The sequence below is a fragment of the Neodiprion pinetum genome, chromosome 1 (genome assembly GCF_021155775.2).
Source record: "Neodiprion pinetum isolate iyNeoPine1 chromosome 1, iyNeoPine1.2, whole genome shotgun sequence".
In the NCBI taxonomy this organism is placed as follows: domain Eukaryota; kingdom Metazoa; phylum Arthropoda; class Insecta; order Hymenoptera; family Diprionidae; genus Neodiprion; species Neodiprion pinetum.
In genome coordinates, this window is record NC_060232.1 from 13,267,419 (window position 1) to 13,277,374 (window position 9,956).

The 9,956-nt window shown below is 35.9% G+C and overlaps 1 long non-coding RNA gene and 1 pseudogene across 1 annotated transcript; one reads left to right on the forward strand and one right to left on the reverse strand.

Moving 5' to 3' along the window:
• Nucleotides 1–2: 2 nt before the first annotated feature.
• LOC138190500 (uncharacterized) lies at nucleotides 3–9,701 on the reverse strand. The gene is made up of 2 exons (XR_011176494.1): nucleotides 9,512–9,701; nucleotides 3–689 (listed from the first exon to the last, which is right to left on the reverse strand). It is a non-coding gene; the product is annotated as an uncharacterized lncRNA (long non-coding RNA).
• On the forward strand, nucleotides 1,831–5,879 carry LOC124218474 (myrosinase 1-like; annotated as a pseudogene).
• Nucleotides 9,702–9,956: the final 255 nt, after the last annotated feature.

Below are 9,956 nucleotides of genomic sequence, written 5' to 3' on the forward strand. Positions count from 1 at the left end.
TACTCACTAATGTATTCCTATTCGTATATTCATATTGTCAAATTGTTATAATATACGTAATACATACATACGTATATACATGTATGATATACATAAATGTGTATAAATAAAACCATTCTTTTTTACTGAAAACGTACAGCAGGCGCTAAAATTGAGTTTTGCTCTACAAATTCGCAATAATTGAGATGTTTCTTTATAAACGATATCACCAAGGACAAAGAGGCCCGGCAGAATGCGGTGTCAGTTGTCCCGGGAAAGCCCAGTTATCGGGAGTAATTGTCCTGCATATTTCCTTCCAACGTTCCCCGCCGCTTTTTCCTTGTCTATGCGGTCTTGGTCGATGACCGCCGTAATTGTAGCCCGGGTTTCTTACGAACAAATCGAACCATGGCGCGGTTAAAACGTATCCAGCCATCACGGTTAACAGTCCGAAAATAACGAATATTGCTTTCATTTTTATATTGCTAATATAAATACCCTGACCAATGTTATTTTCTCACTTCTATTCACTTATTTATTTTTCATTTATATTGCGACGTTGACTCGAATATCTTCTCTATTATCGCAGCTGCAGCGAACACCAACGACTCAACTTCTCGGTTCGATCAAAGTTGTCGCCTGCTTTGTTGTTATTTCGACTGGTTCGAAGAATTAAGCAACCGTGTTATACATTACTTATATCGGCGTGCCTGCAACATTCAATATTACGTCCTAAATTAGTATCGATATAGAAAAATATCTTTCGTAACTTGGTAAATTTTCAAAATTTTTATTTTGTGAAATGTCTGCTTGTTTAGTTTCGTAGAAAGTTGAAATTTCATACCAAATTTTAGCCTCCTAATTCTATTTTGGTCGAAGTTATCGCATAAAACGTGATTTTCAGTTTTTGACAATAACTCCGCTATTTCTATTCAGAAAATTTCGAAAAAAATCGTAGATCCAGCAGACATATGTGCGCTTATTGAGGATTTTTTTTCAGTAGGAAATTCCACCTGCTACACATTTTGGAACATTTAGATCGGTGGTTTCCGGTAGATTTTGAAGAGGCACAACCATCTTTTTCCACAGCATAAACATTTGCATTCACCGGATTTTTCGTAATACTTTCAGAATTTTTCCAATTATGCGTCATTGTTAAAAACATCGAAAACTGACATTTTTCACTATTCAAAAATTTGTAGACGGTGGAGTTTCTTACCGAAAAATCGGAAAAAATTCTCAAAATGTATATATATATGTCTTCTAGATCTACGATTTTTTTCCAAATTTTCTGAGTAGAAATCGCAGAGTTATCACGAAAAAACTGAAAATCACGTTTTATGCGATGACTTCGAGCAAAATGGAGTTACACTGCTAAAATTTGGTATGGATCAGTCATTTGCCAAGACAAAACAGCTGGTCACCAGCAGAATCCATTTCGAGAGAGGGCACTTTTGGCATACTTCCCCGGCTATGTATGCCCTTCCTTTCCCATTCCAACGTAGGTATAAATTCGCTGAAACTTTTTTCCTATAAAAGCAGCCGTCAACAACTTTTATATAGCTTTATCTGCGCTTTTAAAGCGATGAACAAAGTTGCGAACGGCTGCTTTTCTACAAAAAAAAAAGTTTCAGTGGATTTACACCTACGTTTGGAAGAGTTAAAAAGATGTTTTCATGCTATGTCAAATGTTTCGGAAACATTAAAGTACATATTTTGTTAAATCACGTTCAAGAATGTGTAAACTTTATCCAGGCCGGTGAGTCAATTCACCACGAGTTCAATAAATATCCGCAAAAACATAAAACAAATTCCATAGACAGTGATAGAGTTACAATTTGAAACTTAAACATGCTGTTGTTGAATGCTCATCAAGGTATGTTCAAACTAAATTAAGACAAAATAGAGTTCAATGTTTATAACTTCAATATGATTATTGTTAAATGTTAATAATTTACACAAAATTATTTTTAAATGTTAGTAATGGGTGACGCTAAAAGTAGTTATAAATTTTATAGATCTATTTACTACTTGGATACGTTGAGTGCGTATTATCTGATTTTTTTTAACCACGTATAACTCAAAAAAAGGATCAGCTAGGATTTTCGTTTCGGTGGATTTTTCAGAAATGATGGTGCATCAACCGTGATGAACGTTGATCCGCACTGTGGTGGACTCATTCGTAATCAGTGAGCAAGTAAATAATGTTGTTAGATCAGAACTTTTCAATTACAAATCTCATGTAAAACTATGTACAAATCGTCAATCGTGTAAAAGTACGGTAGAAAAAATAACCCTTACGTTTCGCCTCATTGTCAGTGTACGTGGAGAACGATAAGTCGTTAGAGAAATCGTTATTGCTGTAGATATTTTTAAAATCCGCTGTATCTGCGTTTGTGTACGTTTCCCATTACACCATCTATTAACTTGGAAATTTCAAGTTTCGCGCTTTCAAAAAATGCTCGTAAACGTAATCTCCCTAAATCCAAAATTCCGAATGATTTTCCAAACAATTCAATCAAACGACAAATAAGTGAATTTGTATCAGTGTATCAGCCAGCCAGCCTATTCACGAAACAACGATGATTTAAAAAGTGTTCTCTTAAGCGATTAAATCATGCGCACAACTGCAGTTCGGAATAAAAACCAAGAGCACAACAAATCATTTCAGCGCGTCAGTGGCTTTGGTTTTGTACGTAAACGAAGTGTCCAAATAGAATATAATTATTCACCTATTTCAAGCATCTGTGGAGCAAAGCGCTGTTCTGTCGAACCAAATGAACACCCTATGTGAAAGGAAAATCGAATCGGACCCACATTTTCAAGCGTAAAGTTAGCCCTTCTAAATCTCGACTGGATTGATGCCTTAAAATAAAAATCAGCAGGGAAATTCATACCACAGAAGGTGATCTTCACGGCAAAATTTCAAGCTGACTACAAAACATCCTATTTGTTTCTAACTTAGACGATCATTTCAACGCAAACGGATTAAGCAGACTCGATAGAGACAATACAACAGAGATAATCTTATTGCTCTATGCAGATGACCTCATCATCCAGGCATCCAGCGCCATAGACACGAAAAGAAAATTGATGGTGCCAGAAAATTGTTGCATAGTTAAATAAATTGAAGGTAAACATAGGAAAAACAATAATTCTGCACTGCAAGAGAGGGCGTATTGAGGTATAGTCAATATTATATAAGCTACACTAATTATCTAGAAGTGCTTTTCACGAGCTTCGTCGAGCAACCCAATCTGCAATCCGTAAAGCGAAGGTATTATGGCATCTGATGCGATTTGGTGCACTGATCTACAGTTCTTTAAACGAATAACTGTAACAGCATTATTAAACTTTGTTATTATATGGTAATCTGATTAGTGTCTCTCTAGGCATGCGCGTTACACCCAACTGTGTCAAAATCAGCGTGTCTCCAAACAGTACCCCAAGTAAGAAAAAGAGCTTAGCAGCCCCATTCTCTAAAAAATTCTGACCAAAAAACACTTAATCAAATACATTTTCATTTTACGCAAAATTAAAGCAATGGCATTAATTCTAAGAATTTACTATCGCAATCTCGGAGAATCCTCGCCATTTCTTTACTTCGGCGTCAAATGAAAATGTATTGAAGTGTTGTTGTTCAGAGTTGGGTATAGAATCGGACTGTTAAGCCTTTTTTTTGCGAAGCCCTGTACATATGCTCACGTGCCATAAATCATTTCTGTGCAATCTCCTGTCAAAAACGAAAATGTTGTGAAGTTTTTATAAACATTAGTGCGTAGTAACAAACCTTTAAGCACTAGTGCTCGTAAAAACTACAAAGTAATCGATTTGTTGAGGTAATGTATAAATATTAATAACCGACGGTCGGAACGATCAACGCAATATTGAAACACGATTTTCCAAAAAAAAAAATAGCGTTACAAAAAGTGCTTTGATGTTAAACGAATGAATATATGACGCACATCGAATTTTAAACTTATATTCGTTAATCTCTATATTTTATAAAGTGAAGTAAGAGATACGTTTATACAGGACTACTATTTTAAAGCAATAAATTTTGACTCTGTTCTATACTTCTTATCAGAGGCCATAGCGTTTACATCCACTTGGAAGGTTATCCTACCCGCTCTGCACTTGTTCTTCTTCTTCTAAAATCATAATGGTTATACATATATGCCGTTAGGGTAAGTGCCAACTTACTCTATTTCATTCAGTTATTAAACTATTATACGTCAATATGAGTACTGTAATTTTCTTACAGTGTAAAAACTAAGATTTATGAATATCATAAAGGTTAGGTATATTGATTTTTGAAAGCGCCATTTGGTAAGAATCCATAACAGAAAGTCAAACCATGATTTAATATATCGGAAGTTGTGAGTGATATTTTTTTATTGTAAATGTAATGGGAGGATTTGATTTATCAATCATGATAATCAGCCAATGCTTCGAGGCTTCGTCGAGTGTACCTAGGCTGAAAATTGTACGGATGATATTAATATGATGATCTTTCCGTTTCGTCGGTACGTCTATTTAGCACTCCTGCTCCATTACTCCGTACAATATTTTTTAAGAACTTAGATTTCAGAGCTCAAGAATCATAAAAGCATTGGTATACATCCAAGGATTTTTAAGATTGGCGAAAAACAGCAAGAAATTAATTTGCACACCTAATATATCCGGTAAAATATCAGGATGTGAATATTTTTCCACAGCAGTGAACTGCGATCACACAGTCGTTCGTTATTTATCCGCTGTTTTTAATATAAATTTTATTTCTCTGAGTTCCGCAGACGTAACTTAATTTCATCCACGTCTGTGAGGATTTGTGTTCGGAGCTGCTACTTCCTCGTATCAAATTGAAGGATCTTGGAATGTCAGCGCCGCGGTAATCTCCCTATTTTCTCAACCATAAAGCACCAGTTGGGGGTCTACTATCAGAAGCCACTGCGACTTTCGTATCAACTAATCTCTTGTCATAGATAAAGTGGTTAAAGATTTTGATTGGTGGACGCATAGTTGTCCGGAATGGATAGCTGATGACAGCAATGGCGACATCGCTTGTGACTCCTATCGCATGTACAAAGAAGATGTTAACTTGGTGAAAGAAATTGGAGTGAGTTATTTCAAGAAAAACCACCGTAAAATTCAGTTCAAGTTTTATCGCTTCTCGATCAGCTGGTCACGAATTCTTTCAACTGGACTTACTAACGATGTTAGCAAAGATGGTGTCACGTACTACAACAATTTGATCAGACAATTGCATATTAACGGTATCGAGATTATGGTTACCACATATCATTTCGACCATCCACAAATGCTGGAAGACATGGGTGGGGACCAATGAAATAATGGTCAAATGGTTCGTCGACTATGCCAGAGTAGTTTTCACGGAATTCGGGCCCAGCGTCAGAATGTTCACGACTATCAACGAGCCGTTGAGCCTGTGTTCAGGATACTAATGCTCATTTTCAGCTCCCCGTACGGCCCAACTCTATCGCCGAGCACAATGCCACTTTATCCGATATTGCTGATAATTCCAGAAAATTCTAGAGCGTAATTGTTGGATTGTTTCAGAAAATAATTTCGGCGATGTTGGATATTACCTGTGCTTGCACAATGTTTTGAAGTTTTGTACAATAAAGAATATCGAACGTTTCAGCACGGTCAAATTAGCCTCGCCCTTATCTGCAATGGATACATTTTAGATGAGAATAATGAAATTGCTTCTGCTGAAACGTATTTTCAATTCAGCTGTGACATCGTTACACATCCAATTTTCATCGGTGATTACCCATACATAGTAAAGGAGATTAGCCCTAGTTAGCAAGTCGCAGGGTTACATATCATCTCGTCTTCCTACATTTTCCCCAGAGTGGATATCGTACATATGTTAAAGTACGTACAGCCACCAGACTCGACAGCTAATTATACCCTCGTTTTTTATTAGTTCGATCAAGAGTTTAATATATTTCTTCACTGTTTCTATCATTAGAGGAGCAGTTGATTACTTCGCTCTTAATCGCTATACATCCCTAATCGTGTCGTCGGACCCAGATTAACTCCATGGAGTACATAATACCGACTCTGGCATATTAAGTAAGCCGCATTCTAGCTGGCCCAATTGAAGTTCCTCTTGGTTACGAGTAAATATTGAAAAATAAGCCTACTCTACCCATGAGTGTGTTTGCGTATTGAAACTCATTGTGTGATTCTTGTCGAAGGTTTTTCTCGAGGGTTTCGGAAATTTACTGGGAAAGGTTAAGAAGGAGTACAATGATCTCCAAATATATCTTACTAACGATAAGAACGGGGTTTTTGACTACGGTGAAATGAAGGACTACGATGGAACAAGTTACTTTCGCTCGTACTTGAAGGAATCGATTATCGCTGTAAAACGGGATGGTTTCTGCATTTCAAGGTACACAGCTTGGAGTCTTCTTGACAATTGGCAACTTGCTGCTGGTAACACGTAAGTCATTTTTACACTGGTCAAAAGGAACGTTCATTTCAAGGTTCCCTCTCACCCCTTAATGGAAGTTTATATTTGTGTCTTCATATTTCACCGATAGGGTGCCATTTGGAATCATAAAGGTCAATTTTAATAGTATCAACAGAGAGAGGACACCCAAACTTTCAGCAACTTGGTGGAAAGAAGTTAAGTGCGGTTCAGGCTTACTCTATTATAACCTTTAGTCGGAATAACGGGCATACTTCGATTTGAACGGATATACTATTCTCAGTTTTTACTTCAAGTGAAGAAATATTTACATTATGTATAATTATCTACCGAAAAAAACGGCTCTTCAATTCGTTGACTAATGTCGACACGGACGTTTTTCTCTTCTCTTTCGAGACGACTGTAATCTGTGAATATAAATCACTGTAAGAATACAGTATATGGAACATTGACACTTATTTAGGTGATTCATATGATATCACTCAAGTTCCACGTGAATTCATCTAAGTTATTCATGAGATATCCTGTACGCTCGTTCTTGCCCAGTGATGGCCACTTAGCTAAAAATTACCTAAGCGTCGATTAATCGAGTCCCAAAAAATAATCGAACACGATTCAATTGAATCGGGAAAAATTAATCCATTTAATCGACTATTTTGTATTTTTTTAAAACGGTGCATTTGAAACTAAAATTGCGTGAAATTCAGTATTTAGTCTTAACAGCCTGAAAGGTTTTTGATAACTTACAGTTTCATTTAAAATATTTTTCAATTTCAGCTGCAAATATTCACTAATCTTTCATTTAATTATATCAAATAGGTACTTAGTAAGAAAGACAGTGATAACAATTCATATTTTAATCGCATAAATTGATATTGTGTTGTGTCGTTCAAGGGACTGAAAAACAAAAACCGATTGTAAGGAAAAATGATCGAGTTTGAAAGATAATTGACTATACTCGATTAATAGGGAAAACATATAAAAGAAGAAAAATTATCCAATTTGTATCCGAGATTTTTAGAATAGCGTGTTATAATGCAATTAGATTTAAAAGTTGCACAGTGTAGGTACTTTGAAGTGCACATCAGCGTCTTAAAAGTTTTCTTTAAATCTAGGAAAATGTTAGCTTCTAAATTGTTTTAAGAATGAATTTTTGAAGGAACGCATAACAAATTTAATTTATTCTGACGTATTTTTTACAAATTTCATTTCTAGGATGTCATAAATTCAAAAATTTTCGTCTAGTATTATCAGTGGCGAAGACAGAAGTTAGTAAATTCGTAGAAATAATGGCATTTTTTTATTTCTGCGTCAAATAAAAACGGATTAGAGTGTTTTGTTCAAAATTACGGATAGACCGGGGCTCTTAAGCCCCTTTTCGCGTTTGATATACGTGACTGCGATATTTGGAGATATCGGGACAACCTCTTGAAACTTGAAAATCAACTGCGCATGCGCGAGATTTATCGGCTGTTTGTGCAGGCTGGCCATTCCGAGTTTCAACTGTCAAACTGTTTCTGGCGTCGATATAGTTGATACGAATTTTCGAGGTTAGAATCTTAAATAATTGAGGTAGTGACTCGGAAAGGTTTGGGAAGCATTTGTTATTTGGTCAAAAAGTTTATTCTTCAAAGAACGGTCGGAATTTAATCCTTACGCTCTTTGAAAATTCAAACGTACACATTTTGTGTAAGTTGGCCCGCCTGCATCGCAGACAAGAATATCGCTGCGGGAAGATTTCGCCGACCAATGAGATTGAATTATTTTACGCATGCGCAGTTGATTTTCAAGTTTCAAGAGATTGTTCCGGTATGTAACGTCTAACGTCGCAATCGACCAGGGTAAACCCTTAAACCCGTTTTAAAAAATCCCTATGACTAATGCCAAATTTCCGAGGTGTAAATCCTGCAGCGTGCCTCATTTCCCTTAAAATTTATGGAAATTCAATGGCGTTTCCGAATTATTATGGGGAATTCTTATGGAAACTTTATGGAGTATTGAAAATTTCTTTGGAATTTCAATCAATTTCTTGGCGTTTTGAGAATCCCTGTATTGGTTTGGTTCAGACTGAACAAAACACGGTATTTGATGTTATACGTAACATTTCGTGCATACTTATTGTCAGAATATAATATGATTGTTTTATGTTTATCGACCCGATTAGTCTTGAATAGTACGGACCCGGTGAATGCATGGACTAGTATAGTGATATTTATACTTCAATTTCGCACGTTTACGGCATCGTTTTTAGAAATATACTTTCAAACTTCACACTTTCTGAACAGTATGAAATGTGAAATGACTCTGATTTATTTGACCATGCCTCGTTATACGATACAGGCTTTGATTAAACACAGTTCATTCGCGATTTGAACAAACATTTCAAACACGCATTTGCTGCAAAATTCTTTCATGGGTGGTTTCATAATTCAATTGACGAGAGTCAGAAGTAGTACTCATCACACTGTTTCATGGCATGCAATTTCATTCAATAAAATTGATATATTTCGTATAGAGTGATGCAATGATGCAAAGTTCGAAATTGTATGATTAGTTTTGATTTACTGGTGAGAGATTGCATAGCTTTCAGTGAACGCGATTAAACTTTTTATACGTACGAAACATTAAGTAAATAGTGAAAAAAAAAAAAAAATAAATAACACGTTGAGTGATAACAAATGAATTACACACTGTCCGGCTCGAAAGTTTGAAAAATATTTCTGGGGAATAAAGAAATAGTAGTAAATAAAAAATAAAATATTTTGGAGATGATACTGGAAGGATCATTTCGTTAACTATTGCACGTCTTTAGTTAGAAGCATTTTTACATAAATGAAAATCAGTACGAAGAATACTTTGGTATAGAATTATGTTTGCTTTCACTACATATAAAATTAACTGCGTATCTCGTAAATAATAAGTATATCTCTGAGAGATTAATCTTATGACGAAACATATTTCCTTGTATTGATAAAACTTTTATTCGTCCAAGACAATTCTTATCAAATAAAATCGTTTCTGAGATTATAAATTCAATTCTTGTGATGCGCATATTTGCGATATACTTACTTTTACGTGACATTATGGAGTACCAGGTCAGACCGTGTCGAGTTCACTAATTCGCATTGCCAATTGATCGCCAATTATTATTGTGGAAATCTTCGAGCGTGTCTCGATGAACTATTCAATGATCGCGTTAAGCCAAGACTAACTCGAGTTAAAGCCAGAGCACTTGCACTCTCGTACTCTATCTCGTAATGGTCAGATGCTGGATGCCCTCTCACATTTTATAGAGGAAACCTCGCGACGAAGTTTCCCTCGGAAAAATCCCGGATCAGAATAAGAGAGGGAGACGGAGAGAGAGAGAGACAGAGAGAGAGAGAGAGAGAGAGAGAGAAAAAACAATCAAAAGAAACAACAAAATAACGAGATGCTGAAACGTGGTATGATCTTCTGTACCTACTTGCGTATCACGTTTGAATGGATGTTTGCGAATTCATGCCATATTTTATTC